We start from the raw sequence: 14,650 nt of genomic DNA on the forward strand, positions 1-14,650 counted from the left end.
GTCCTTCACCCCCATCAAGGAAGCATTTCAATGAAACTGATGGAGGCCACTACATAAAACCACAACCAATCGATATGCAGAGTCGTGGAGCCCAGTCCCAAGGGGTGCCTCTTCATAACTCTGCCATACCTAAGCCTCAGGGAACACTGTGGAAGAGGGGATGGAATTCCAATGTGGTCCCTCAAGAAGAGCAGTCAGTGCTCTTCACCCCTGGGTCAGATCCAGGCCACAGAGCCTGCTTTTGATTGGCATAATTTTATGGTTGTAGACCTTTCCTGAAGGTCTTAGGTTCCAGTGTCACAGAGCTAAGGAGAAAATGGTCATGGTCATACAGCCATGGTCAGAAGATAAAGCCATTGTCTTCAACTGGGAGGTGGGGGTAAAGGAAGGAGCTGAAGGAGGGGGGAGAATGACCAGGGAGAGATGTGGAGGGGGCTGGGTGAAGGGGGCAAGAATTGGGACAACAAGAAACAGGACAGGGGAGGGCAGCATGATGGGAAGGGACCTGGAGGAACAAATGAATTTGGGATACAGCTGCAGGAAGAGGCAGCCCTGTGGGAAGTGCAGCACGGCTGGAGGAGATCAGAGGGTGTCTTAGGGCTTCCCTTGCTGTGAAGAGACACCATGACCAAGCCAATTCTTATAAAGCAAAACATTTAATTGGGACTGATTCACAGTTTCAGAGGTTCAGTCCATTATCATCAAGGCAGAAAGCATCACAGCATCCAGGCAGATGTAGGGGCCAGAAGAGCCAGAAGATCTACATTGTGATCCAGAGGCAGCCAGGAGAAAACTCCTCTCTGCAGGCAGCGAGGAGCAGGGTCTCACTCCAGGCTGGGTGGAGCCTCCAAAGCCCATCTGCACAGTGACTCACTTTCTCCAACAAGGCCACACAGACTCCAAAAAAGCCCCAGTTCTTAATAGCAGTACTTCCCATTGGTGAAGCTAGCTGAAATCACCACAGAGGGGAACCCAGGAAGGGCAGGCTACTGAGAGGGAGACTGGTGATGGGGCTGATGAAATCAGGATAAATAGTTTTCTGGGGAGACCCAATTGCCTTGGGCATTAACTCTGCCTGGGGCTGGGACTGGCCTTAGGTTGTGCAAGTCTCACCCACAAGTCTGCCTTGCTGCTTCCTGAAAGCCAGGACTTAGCGGTTTGTGGGCCAGTAACATCACCCAAACCCGAGGAGGGGCTGACAGGGGCAGGCCTTCCAGTTTCTCTGTACAGCACTCGTGCATATCCTCTCAGTGATCCTCAAGGAGAGACAGGCAAGCTACAGAGACCCGACAATTGCTGGAGTTCCCAGCCCTGGCGCCTGGCATTTTTGTGAATCCTCTGCCAGATCCTCTGCAGGGTGGCACGGAATCCTCACCGCTTCCCCTCTCCTCTCTCGGATTACAGCTGCTGCTCGGGAGGGTATGGCAAAGAATGCAGCCAACAAGCTAAACCTTTCCCCCGGAGTTCCACACCTTTTGGTTCTTCAGAGCTCCAAGCTGTGTGCAGGTGAGTTTCAATGTTGTAACTGAAGGAGTGGGTGTGGGGGGGGGGCGGAGGGAGGCAAGCCTGTTGAATCACAGGGTAGCATCCTCCCCTGACAGCTCTCTCAGAGCAGCAGGCTTGTACCAGCCTCCCCTCACTTCCAGCATCACAGAGGAACATCAATCGCTACTCCAGGAGAGCCTGGCCAGTAGAAAAATAAGGAGGGCAGAGGGAATCCCTGGTGAGGCGCTCAGCCGGCTCAGACAGCTTCAGAGCTTCTTGGACTTTGCTCTGAAGACTGCTTCCCCCTGGTGTTCCTTGCAAGCCCTCAGCCATTCTGGGACCTCTTTGCCCTCAAACCTTCTTCCCTCCATTTCACAGTATTTCTCCAGCAGATCGTAATAGGATCCAGGAACAAGGCAGTCCCGACCATTCATGTTTTCACATGTTTTACCCCTTCATTCTTGTTGTTTTGCTTTAAGACAGGATTTCACACTATTTCCTAAACTATATAATTTGCAACAATCCCTTCTCTCCCTGGGTCTACCTGCTGGGAGTAGTTCAGGAGTAGTTGTCCAATGAATAAGCCATGAATTAGTGTGTGTGTGTGTGTGTGTGTGTGTGTGTGTGGTGTGTGTGTTTGTGTGTGGTGTGTGTGTATGGTGTATGTGTATATGAGTGTATGGTGTGTGTGTGTGTGTGTGTGTGTGTGGTGTGTATGTGTGGTGTTTGTGTGTGGTGTGTGTGTGTGGTGTGTGTATATGTGTGTGTGTGGTGTGTGTGTGTGTTTGTGTGGTGTGTGTGTATGGTGTGTGTGTATATGTGTGTGTATGTGTGGTGTGTGTGTGTGGTGTGTGTGTGTGTATGGTGTGTATGTATATGTGTGTGTATGTGTGGTGTGTGTGTGTGGTGTGTGTGTATGGTGCATGTGTATATGTGTGTGTACGTGTGTGTGTGTGTGGTATGTGTGTGTTTGTGTGGTGTGTGTGTGGTGTGTGTGTGGTATGTGTGTGTGTGTGGTGTGTGTGTTTGTGTGGTGTGTGTGTGTGTGTGTGTGTGGTGTGTGTGTGTGGTACATGTGTGGTGTATGTGGTGTGTGTGTGCGTGTGCACGTGCTTTATTTAGTTACAGTTAGGTGGTTTCTTTTTGTTTTTTCTTTTTGGGTGATATTGAATTTTATTTTTTAGGTTTTTAGTTATACTTGGTTTTTGGGTTGTTCTTGAAAAACAGTCGAAAGCTGTATGTGTAGGGAGGAGGGGGAGAGAATCAGGGAGAGTTTGAGGGAGGGAAGATAGGATTAAAATACATTTAAATTTTAAAATGGTTTTAAAAACTAAAATAATAAAAAGGTAAAACCTACTTATAAGTGCTAGGTATAAACTCAAAGAATGCCACGTATTACATCTAATGCTTGAGAAAAAGGGGCTTTTCTTTCCTTCCAGATCCCCATGGGCATTAACCAAGTGCTCTAGCCCTGAGCTAGGGTCTCCTCATCAGGGTCAGTAAGTACCGATAGCAAGAACCAAGGTTCTTAGATGGGCTTGTGATATAGAGAGAAACCGACACCACTCCAATAAAGCTGCTGAGAGACAGAAATGACAGGTTTTTAAAAAATGTAGTGTTTAATTTTGATGTTCTTGTGGGCTTTGCTATTTTCTTCTGCCCTGGGAAGGCAGCTCTCAGACTCCTACTCATCTGTTCTGTCTTTAATTATTGAAGTCCAGTCACATCTGGCTTGGCCGATCATCTATCTGCATTTAAGATCTTTGTGTTCTATTAGCCATGTCCACCTTATATAGTCAAACCCTAGGCTGTGTCTCCCTTCCTCCTCAGTGGACCACTGTCCTTGATATGACTGCTCCTCACAGTCAGTATGATGGGAGTTTTCTGTTCCATATCTGCTGGGACCCAGGAATACATTCTCCTAACTCCACCCCCAGCCTTGAGCCATCAGCATCAATCCTGAGCTTCCATCAATGCTGGTGTCCTTCTCAGTGGTCATTCTCATTGTCCTTCTCAATATGGCAGCTCCCTCATCCCATAGAGCAACATGGGCTCTGCACATTTCCTGGAACTCTTTGCTGTTCGATCCACCTTGACATGTGAACATCTCTGAGATTTTCAACAGCACTCTTCTACTACTGGACTCAACCACCCTGGTTTTCTCTGGTACTGGTACTGTTCTGGTACTGAGGGCCTTTTTCTGACCAGTTTCAGGAAACCATCCCCTGAAGGCTGCATTGGATCCAGGAGATCTGGCACTGTGTTGTGCTAGCTGCTGTGATAAAACACTCTGCTCAAGAGCAAGTAAAGGAGGAAACAGGTTGTCTTGCTCAGAGTTCTGTTGCTGCAAAGAGATGACACTTCGACTATGGCAACTCTTAGTAAAGAAAGCATTTGATTGAGGCTTATGGTTCCAAAGGTTAACTTCATTATCCTCTTGGGGAGGATCATGGTGGTAACCAGACATGGTAGCTGACAGTTCTACATCCAGATCCAAAGGCAACCAGAAGCTAGAGTCTCTGGGCTTGGAATGGGTTTTTTGAAATCTCAAAGTCCTCCCCAGTGACACATTTCCTCCAATAAGGCCACACCTACTCCAAAAAGGACCCACTTCTAATCCCTCTAATGATCAAACATTCAAATATTTGAGCTTCTGGGGGAATTCTTACTCAAACCACCACATGGTCCTCTGAGGCCCCATAGACTTGTAGCCATATCATAATGCAAATATGCATTCAGTCTGATTTCAAAGGTCTCTAAGATCTATCACAGTCTCAACCTCATATAAAAACCCAGATGTCAAGGTCTCTTTTGAGACTCATGGCAACCTCTTCACTATAAATTAAAATTAAAACGTAGATCCCAAACTTTCAACATAATATAGCAGGGGATATGCATTTCCAGTCCAAAAGGGAGGGAATGGACCACAGTGAGGAAATACTGGACCACAGCAAGAAGGATGACCAACAGGTCAAACTTCAAACCCTGCATCTCCATGTCTGATGTCAAAGTGCACTTCAGAACACAAAATCCTTTAAACTTTGCTGAAAGCAACCGACTTCTGTCCTTCATGCTTGTCTCCACCTGTTAGCAGCTCTCCTCGGTAGGTAGGCCATGACTCAGTCATCTTTGTAATCTTGGGGTCTGGAATGAAATCCAGGCTACACCTTCATAGCTTCTCACAGTGGTCTTTCTGAGCCTCCATGCAGGGACATCCCTGACACACACCTGGCCTCAGCAGCTTTTCTTATCTGAGAATGGAGATTCCACTCCCCCTTCTTCTATCCTTGACTCCAAAGCCATAACTACATGGCCAAAGCTGCCAAGATTTGCTGCTTGCTTAGTCTGGGTCCTGGCTCCTCTGATTCAAGTACAGTGTCGTCAGCTTTCTGTGTCTGTAACTTTCCTTCATTGCTTAGCCATCTTTTTCATTCTTCTTGAGAGACTGGAAGCTTAGCTGAGTGGAGTCCTTCCCCGAGGCTACACCTCTTCTTGTTCCTTTTAGAATTGAGCTTGTCTCTGCATATTTAGCTCGTTGAGCACTGAACTTTACTACACGTCCTGGTGCTCTTTTACTCCTCAAGCTGTCCATTTTGTATTTCCCGGCTCAGCTTGCTCCTTTTCATTATAGATCTGAAGAAGAGTGACCACTGACAACCACATGACACAGGGACACTAAGATGTCTTGAAATCATTTCTACCAAAGCTGTTAATCCCAGACTTGACAATTTAGCCTTAGGCAGTTTTTTGTTTGTGTTTTGTTTTTGTTTTGTTTTTGGACAGGAGCAAAAAGCAACCACATTTCTTCACCAAAAGATCACAAGCATGGTCTTTCGTCCACTTAATATTTTCTCGTCTGAAATCTTGAGCCAGGCTGTCCTAAACTCTACTGCTCTAGGCACCACTGTCTTCCAGCACAGTTAACCTCCACTTACATTGTTCAACTGCTTTCCTATCCCAAGTCCCAAAGTCCACAGTCTGCCCATGACCATCATGGCCAGGCCTGTCACAGCAATGACCCATTCCCAGGTACCAACTGCTATCTTGGTCAGTGTCCTATTTATTCTAAGAGGCACTGACCATTTTAACTTTTATGAAAGAAAACATTTAATTGGGGCTTGCTTGCTATTTCAGAGATTTTCCTCAGGGTGGGAAGGAGAGATGCTAACTCAGAGTCCTACATCCCTACCTAAGGGCAGCAAGAAGAGAGAGACTCTGGCTTGGAAACTGGTTTTTCAAACTTCAAAGGCTAGGCCCAGTGATACTTTCTTTGATACAGCACGATTACTCCAACAGGGCCACACTCCTAATTTCATGTTGACATGTGGATCTCTCTGAGCCTTTTTGCACATGCCCTTCACTACATGTTTTAGAGGTTCTAGGTTTTGTATTTCATGTAGTATGGTCCAGCCTCTGATCAGGTTCTTTCAGGCCATTCCTGTAGCAAGTGGGCATTATCTCCAGAAAGTTTGCTGACAAAGTTCTGTGTGTCCAAAGCCGGAGGAGAAAGGTTTAAGTGCCTGCATCACAGCAATGAGAACCAGAGCTGGTGCCTAGAATCCATGTATAAGATCCAAGTGTGGTGCTGTGTGCTTTCATTGTCGGGACTAAGGCCGAGGCAGGAGAAGCCTGGGTCACCAAGGCTGTCCAGTCTGCTTGGCGAGTCCCAAGCATCTTAGAGAGCTTGTCTGATCAATACTACTGTGGCACACTTGTAAAAGGTTATATATTTTTTTCTTACTTAAATCTGCTGGTCTTTGTGTAAATATTTTTAAGACATTTGCTATTATGATCACTGTTAATATTATTATTGTTATTATTTATTGTCACATATATGTGGAAGTCAGAAATGTTTTCTTTAATTCACCATGATTCACTGCTCCTCATTTAGAAAAGTTTCTTTTAATAAAACTTCAAAGTGGATTTTCTTAAAGACAGCTATTGGGTACTTCATCCTGATTCATCTTAGTGGCAAGTTTGTGAGCTTTTATTCCTGACCACAAAGCTATTCTCAGCTCTGGAGGGTTCATGTTCTTTCTTTCCCCTGACCCCTGAACTCTTCTGATACTGTGTACTTAGTGAGAATGGATCCTAGCTTCTCTGGACAAATTCAAGCCTTTGGAGTGGTAGGATAGGCAATGCAGAGTCGGGGGAATCATGAAACTAGGAAGGAAACAGAAAAGCAGGCAGAGAGAAGGGAAGAGGAGGCTTTAAGGGAGCAGGAAAGGAGTTCTCAAACCTACAGCAGCCTACCTCATAGCAGACTGCTTAGGGAGGGAGAAGCAAAAGAGGATTGTTTGTTTGTTTGTTTGTTTTTAGCATCCCTTTTGCCTTTTTAGTGTAATTATATTGCAAACTTGTTAAAAGTTCCTTTAATAAATTATTATTTAATTTTATATTCCAGTGCTCACAGAAACACAGGACACTAAATATGCACACGCTTCATCAGGTCTTGCCTGATTCCTTGTGCAGTCTGTTGAACAGGATAGCTCTAGTGTATTGAGTCCTCTTTAGCTGTTAGTGAAAGTCTGGGTGACCAGGGGCCATAAGTGTGCTGGGAAACAAGGATCTGAAGAAGGGGAGAGAGATTGGGGCTTCAAGCAGGTCACAGACAGAGATCTCTCCTTGAGAATGGATTAGGTGTGTGGTTTAATGTGGGAGAACCTGAGATCTGATGCCAACAGTGTTGTGTGAAGGGGCCCAGTGGGAACAGGGATGAGCACCGAGCTCACAGCTGGCAGTTCTCTTTCCATGCCAGGCTGCAGCATTACTCCAGGGTCTTTTCTGAACACCAGGTCCATGTTGAATGCTCCATGTGTCCTATGATGACTCCTTGCCCCTGTGTGTTCCCCAGGAACATGGATGCTGTCACACACACACACACACACACACACACACACATATCCCTGGTGACTCTATGTGCACTTGAGGAGTCCTGATAACCTAAGAAAGTTAAAGATGGCGCAGGACTAGGGATCCAGAAGCTGCCCGACCTCTTGATTAGAGACTTCTCTTTCTGACCATTTGTCCTGTCAGAGATGTTTAGAGTGTTAGAAAACCATGACTCCTAGGATCTCTGCCCCCACTTTGGATCTCACCTGCATGTTTCCCTCACAGGTAGAGATTCTGTACGTTGAGACCTCAATGTCAAATCTGCTACCAAACCTGGAGAGCCTTGGCGTAAAGGATCATGCTCAGTGAATGGAAATTCTCTTTTTCAGTTTGGTAACAAGAATCAGGTCACATATTTCTATAAACTGACAATGGAGAAAAATGCCACTGAGGAGTATGCAGATTTGCCTCAAAGTGTGGAAAATATTTTAGAAGTGATGAGGAACCAGCTACGTAGCATGGAACCAGAGTGATTCAAGACCACGGGTAAGTATGGGACAGAATGCGAAGGTAGAGCCTATTAAGTGCCAAAAGGAAGAACAGAGCACATGTAGGAAGGGAGCTGTGGAAGTATTTGCATCAAACAGCTGAATATTGACCCAACCTGGAAGTACCTGGTACCTAACATGCAAGAAACAGCAAGCCAGGGAGGAAAGAATACAGATCCCTAAGTATGCAGAGAAAGACTGGACCATTGTGGGGGTGATGGTTCTATAAAGGCTTGAAGATGCTGGTGTTGGGTGTCTTTTGCAGGTAATCACACCTTGCAGGTCGCCATGGAAACTCAGTATAATCAAGGACAACTCACTGATGCCTTCTGCAACTTCACCATTGATGGACAGTTTTCCTTTACCTTTAATCCAATTAAAAATACCTGGACAGGGAATGGTCCTGGTGCTAGCAGTATCATGAAGCAATGGAAGGGAAATGGCGAACTAGGACAGGGTCTAAAGAAGCTGCTCAAGGGAGATTTCCCTCACTGCTACATGAATGTGTTGACATTCTGGAGAGAAATGCAAAGTAAGTAATTAGGTAGATTGTCACAGGGAAATGTCCACAGGGTGGGAAAGCCACAGCAGTTCACTTGAAATGTCTGATGTATTCCAAATATCGATGTGAGCACGTGTGCATAATGGAAAATCTGGTAGACTGAGTGAGTGACTCATTGGTGGTCTTCCTGTCTGCAAAGTAGTGACGACCTCAAGGATTTCTCTTTCCCATTTCATCTCCCAATGTTTCTCATTTAACCAGTGGTCCAGGCTCTACATGGTTGCTAATGAGCCCCAAGTCTGTGTGCATCACTGTAAACTTCCAGCCCCCCTTTTCTTTTGGTTCCATTATAGCTGCTCTTTGACCAACTCCAGCTTCACTTCTGAAGGCTCCATTATCTTTCTCTGGTACAATTAAACATCGCCAATTATTCCAACATCCATAAAGTGCTAACCACAGTAAGTGTGTCCCATTGTTTGATGGTTCAGTAGACATTTGCTTTCTTTGATAGTGAAACAAACTCTGTAAGGACATCTTACACACACACATATCCTATTCATCTTTCTATCAGGGGTCTGGAAAAATTGTTATCACACATGAGTTCCTTGGGCTGCCCTGGGAGAGAAGTTGCTCGTGAAGGTGTGTTTTTAGTTTTAATTATATTTTTCTCTGATTTTCTTTTAAAGGATCAACAATAAAGACCTGGGATGTCACCCAGCTTACATTTGCCACCCAGATTGCACCCACAGTGAGCAGCACCCATCCTACATCTGGCACCCAGAGTCAAAACATGACCTGGGTGGTGATTCTATGTATAGCAGGAGTCATCTTCATCACATTGATCACTTAGGAGTCTTTGTGGGTGCGATGATGGTGAACAGAAAAGGCATGGAAAGGCCTGGGCTCTCCCTCTTGGTCCTGTTAGTATGAGTCTGATAAGGACATAGGAGAAAGTTCCCACAGGTCTGACTGAAGCCCTGTCCATCACAGTTGCTCTCTGTCTACTGGAATGATGTCTTGGCTTAGTCCAGCATCCTGACTCTACAGTAATTTACAGTAATTTGATGATGATAGTTGGGCAGAGGAGGCAGGCAGAGTCAGCATAACTGCAGTCAAGAGGAAGGGTGCAACAGGAACGTCTTCCTGAGGGGACAGAGAATTCAAGGACCAAGGATGCAAATACGATACTAGGAAAACAGACATGAGGTGTTCCTTCCTCATAGCGGACAAATGTTCTCCCCAATAACGTGAATAAAGTCTGTTTTCTGTCTGGGGATGACATGATCCAATGCAATAATTCTTATAGCTAGGGCAAAGCCAGTACATCAGTAGCTCCCAGCTTATGCCAGCCCTCAAGACAGAAGGATCAACATGAGCAGACTATTCAAGGAGTTGTCATAGTGGGACAGTCCTGTAATCCCAGCACACAGGAGACTGATGCAGAAGGATCACAGAGGTCCAGGTCTGCCCGGGCTACATAGTTACATCTTGTCCAAAGAATAAAGAAAATCCATTCATTTAACTTGATCGCTCTATGTAGCCACAATTCAGTGCATATCAGTGAATTATGATGCCAATGTCTCTGTCCTCTGAAGTTGAAGTCACCTCTGTCTCTCTATGTAGGTAAAGCGAGCTGAGAACCCACCAATGTTAGTTTTTGCCATACAGAGTATAAAGTTGAAATACAGATATTGTGATGAAGAATGCGAGTGTTCTACCTATTTTAATATATATGATCAAAAAATGCTTCTTTAGGATCTGGAGAGATGGCTCAGCGGTTAAGAGCACTGATTGCTCTTCCAGAGGTCCTGAGTTCAAATCCCAGAAACCACATGGTGGCTCACAACCATCTGTAATGGAGACCCTCTTCTGGTGTGTCTGAAGATGGCAACAGTGTACTCACATGAAATAAATAAATCTTAAAAAATGTTTCTCTATAGGCATAGGCTGGTAAAAGATTTACATATAATATATGACATATTAAATATTTAAGTCAATACAATTAATTTTTTTGAAGAACTATTTTTATTGGATATTTTCTTTATTTACATTTCAGAGCTTTCCCCTTTCCAGGTCTCCCCTTCAGAACTCCCCCATCCCATTCCTCCTCCCCCTGCCTCTATGAGGGTGCTCCCCCACCCACCCACCCACTCCCGTCTTCCTTCCCTGGCATTCACCTATACTGGGGCATCAAACACCCTCAGGTCCAAAGGGCCTCTCCTCCCACTGATGTCCAACAACGCCATCCTCTGGCATGTATGTGGCCGGGGCCATGGGTCCCTGCATGTGTGAACTCTTTGGTTGGTGGTCCAGTCTCCAGGAGATGGGATGTGTGTGACCTGTTGATACTGTTGCTCCACCCATAGGGCTGCAAACCCCCTCAGTTCCTTCATTCCCTTCTCCAACTCCTCCATCAGGGACCTCGTTCTCAGTACAATGGTTGGCTGCTAGCTTCTGCCTCTGTATTTGTCAGGCTCTGACAGAGCCTCTCAGGAGACAGCCATATCAGATTTCCAACAGCAAGCAGTTGCCAATATTCAAAATAGTGCCTGGGTTTGGCTACTGTCTGTGGGATGGATCCCCAGGCGGGGCAGTCTCTGGATGGCCTTCCCTTCAGTCTCTGCTCCACACTTTGTCTCTATATTTCCTCCTGTGAGTATTTTGTTCCCCCTTCTAAGAAGCACTGAAGCATCCACACTTTGGTCTTCCTTCTTCTGGAGCTTCATGTTGTCTGTGACTTGTATCTTGTGTATTCTGAACGTTTGGGATAATATCCACTTATCAGTGAGTAAATACCATGTGTGTACTTTTGGGTCTGCGTTACCTCACTCAGAATGATATTTTCAATTTCCATCCTGTGAATTCCAGCCTGTGAATTTCATGAAGTCATTGATTTTAATAGCTGAGTAGTATTACATTGTGTAATAGCACCATATTTTCTGTATCTATTCCTCTGTTGAGGGACATCTGGGTTCTTTCCAGCCTCTGGCTATTATAAATAAGGCAGCTATGAGCATAGTGGAGCATGTGTCCTTATTACATGTTGGAGCATCTTCTGGGTATATGCCTAGGAGTGGTCTAGCTGGGTCCTCAGGTAATACTGTGTCCAATTTTCTGAGGAACTGCCAGACTGGTTTCCAGAGGGGTTGTATCAGCTTGCAGTCATACCAGCAATGGAGGAGTGTTCCTCTTTCTACACATCCTTGCCAGCATCTGTTGTCACCTGAGTTTTTGATCTTAGCCATTCTGACTGTCGTGAGGTAGAATCTCAGGGTTGTTTTGATTTGCATTTTCCTGATGATTAAGGATGCTGAACATTTCTTTAGGTGCTTTTCTGCCATTTGATTTTTCTCAGTTGAGAATTCTGTTTAGCTCTGTTACCCATTTTTTAATAGAATTATTTGGTTCTCTGGAGTCTAATTTCTTTAGTTCTTTGTATATATTCGATATTAGCCTTCTATCAGATGTAGGATTGGTAAAGATATTTTGGCAATCTGTTGGTTGTCGTTTTGTCCTATTGGCATGTCTTGCCTTACAGAAACTTTGCAATTGTATGAGGTCCCATTTGTCGATTCTTGATCATAAGGCATTGGTATTCTGTTCTGGAACTTTCCACCCTTTTGTCAAAGATCAAGTGACCATAGATTTATGGATTCATTTCTGGGTCTTCAATTCTTTTCCATTGATTTACCTCCCTGTTACTGTACCAATACCATGCAGTTTATTTATTTTTTTATCATTATTTCTGCGTAATACAGCTTGAGGTCAGGGATGGTGATTCCCCCAGAGTTCTTTTATTCTTGAGAGCAGTTTTCGCTATCCTGGGTTTTTTGTTATTCCAGATCAATTTGGAAATTGCTCATCCTAACTCTATGAAGAACTGAGTTGGAATTTTGATGGGGATTGCATTGAATCTGTAGATTGCTTTCAGCAAGATGGCCATTTTTTCTATGTTAATCCTGCCAATCTGTGAATATGGGGGATTTTTCCATCTTCTGAAGTCTTCAATTTCTTTCCTCAGAGACTTGAAGTTCCTGTCATACAGATCTTTCACTTGTTTGGTTAGAGTCACACCAAGATATTTTATATTGTTTATGACTACAGTGAAGAATGTCATTTCCCTAATTTCTTCCTCATCCTGTTTAACTTTTGAGTATAGGAAAGCTACTGATTTGTTTGAGTTAATTTTATATCCAGCTACTTTGGTGAAGTTATTTATCAGCTTTATGAGTTCTATGGTGGAGTCTTTGGGGGCACTTAAGTATACTGTCATAGCATCTGCAAATAGTGATATTTTGACTTCTTCCTTTCCAATTTGTATCCCTTTGACTTTCTTTTGTTGTCTGATTTCTCTAGCTAGAACTTCAAGTACTATATTGAATAGATAGGGAGAGAGGGTAGCCTTGTCTAGTCCCTGATTTTAGTGGGATTGCTTCAAGTTTTTCTCCATTTAGTTTAATGTTGCCTACTGGTTTGCTGTAAATGTTTAGGTATGGGTCTTGAATTCCTGATCTTTCCAAGACTTTTAACATGAAGTGATGTTGAATTTTGCCAAATGCTTTTTCAGCATCTAAGGAAATGATCATGTGTTTTTTTTTCTTTGAGTTTGTTTATATAGTGGATTATGCTGATGGATTTTCATATATTGAACCATTCCTGCATCCCTGGGATGAAGACTGCTTGATTGTGGTGTACGATCATTTTGATGAGTTCTTGGATTCTGTTTGTGAGAATTTTATTGAGTATTTTTGCATCAGTATTCATAAGGGAAATTGGTCTGAAGTTTTCTTTCTTTGTTGGGACTTGATGAGGTTTTGATATTGGTGTGACTGTGGTTTCCTAGAATGAATTAGGTAGTATTGCTTCTGTTTCTAATTTGTGGAATAGTTTAAAAAGTATTGGTATAGAGGAGTGGAACTGGCAACTGGAGCAGACTGAGCTGCTGCAGCTGCTGGGTCACTGGAGGCAGCCCTGTTGTTCTCACACCCGGAACTTCAGACAGCCAGGAGGCTTTATCTAGTTTCAGCCAGGCTGCTGGAGCTCGCCCCTTCCTTCCTTCTCTCAATTTTTTCCCCCACAAGGCTGTTTTTGTTTTTGTTTTTGTGTGGCTGAAATTGCATGAACTCCCAATGGTGTAGACCAGTGGCGATGGATCTAGGAGTTTACCAACTGAGACATTTTTCAATTGCTTTCTTGTAGTCTTTCCTGGGAATTGAAAACACTTCCGTGAGACTTCACAATAGCTCTGGTGCAAGTGTGGTAGATATCGACAACAAAATAGAGCAAGCTATGGATCTGGTGCAAAGCCGTTTGAGGCGGTTAGAGAGGAAGTGAGTGGAGGGTCTGAAGCAGCAGATCAAAGAACTAATAGAGAAAAACTCCCAGCTGGAGCAGGAGAACAGTCTGTTGGAGACTCTGGCCAGTCCGGAGCAGCTCGCCCAGTTTCAGGCCCAGCTGCAGACTGGCTCCCCTCCAGTCACCACGCAGCCACAGGGGACCACACAGCCCCCTGCACAGCCAGCATCCCAGGCCTCAGGATCAACTGCATAGCCTGCTATGCCCCAACAGAAGAACTGGCTGCTGATGTCTGAACTGAACAGACCGGAAGAGATGTGCTAGCAAGAAGCTGCCCCCATACTCACACATTTCATTGCTGTCTATGAAAGAGATGTGAGACTTACATGCTCTTCTCGCTTTCCCCTCCCCAGTATTAAGCACTCGTATGCTTTTGGCTTGAAGAAATGTACTAGTTGAGTGAAATAAAGGTTAATCAGAGAGTGAGCATGGATGTATCCTGTGCAATGTGGCAGATGTCTGAGGAATGGTTTAATTGGCACTGAAGCGCTTGTGCCTTTTCAACCCTCCCCACCCACCCACCCTGCTTCCAAGAGCTCTGGGGCTCAGAAGGTGGGCTGCTCTTCTTCCCTTCAAAGAACTTGAGAGGCCAGAAACAAGACTGCAACGGGGGTGGGGGTGGTGAGATGCAGTCATTATACAAAACCGACAACTGTTCCCAAAGCTTATAAAACACGATAGTGCTGTCCCTCTTTTCTGAAACATCAGAAGACATAAAACTATTAGTGACACAATGGTGACAGGTAGCTGGGACCTAGACTATCTTATTATGAAGGTTGTTTTGCTTGCTGTATATTTGTGTATGTAGTGTAATAGATTTGTACAATAGAGGACCGTAACTACTGTTTAGGTTGTACAGATTGAAATTTAGATGTTCCATTGGCTGTCTGAAAAGGTGTGAATTGTCCTTCCTAGAGAGCCCTGCTTT

General features: G+C 44.5%; 1 pseudogene; it reads left to right on the forward strand.

Moving 5' to 3' along the window:
- The first annotated feature begins 13,485 nt into the window (after positions 1-13,485).
- On the forward strand, positions 13,486-13,917 carry LOC127673852 (TSC22 domain family protein 1-like; annotated as a pseudogene).
- The last annotated feature ends 733 nt before the right edge of the window (positions 13,918-14,650 follow it).

This window comes from Apodemus sylvaticus, chromosome 23 (assembly GCF_947179515.1).
Source record: "Apodemus sylvaticus chromosome 23, mApoSyl1.1, whole genome shotgun sequence".
Lineage (NCBI taxonomy): Eukaryota > Metazoa > Chordata > Mammalia > Rodentia > Muridae > Apodemus > Apodemus sylvaticus.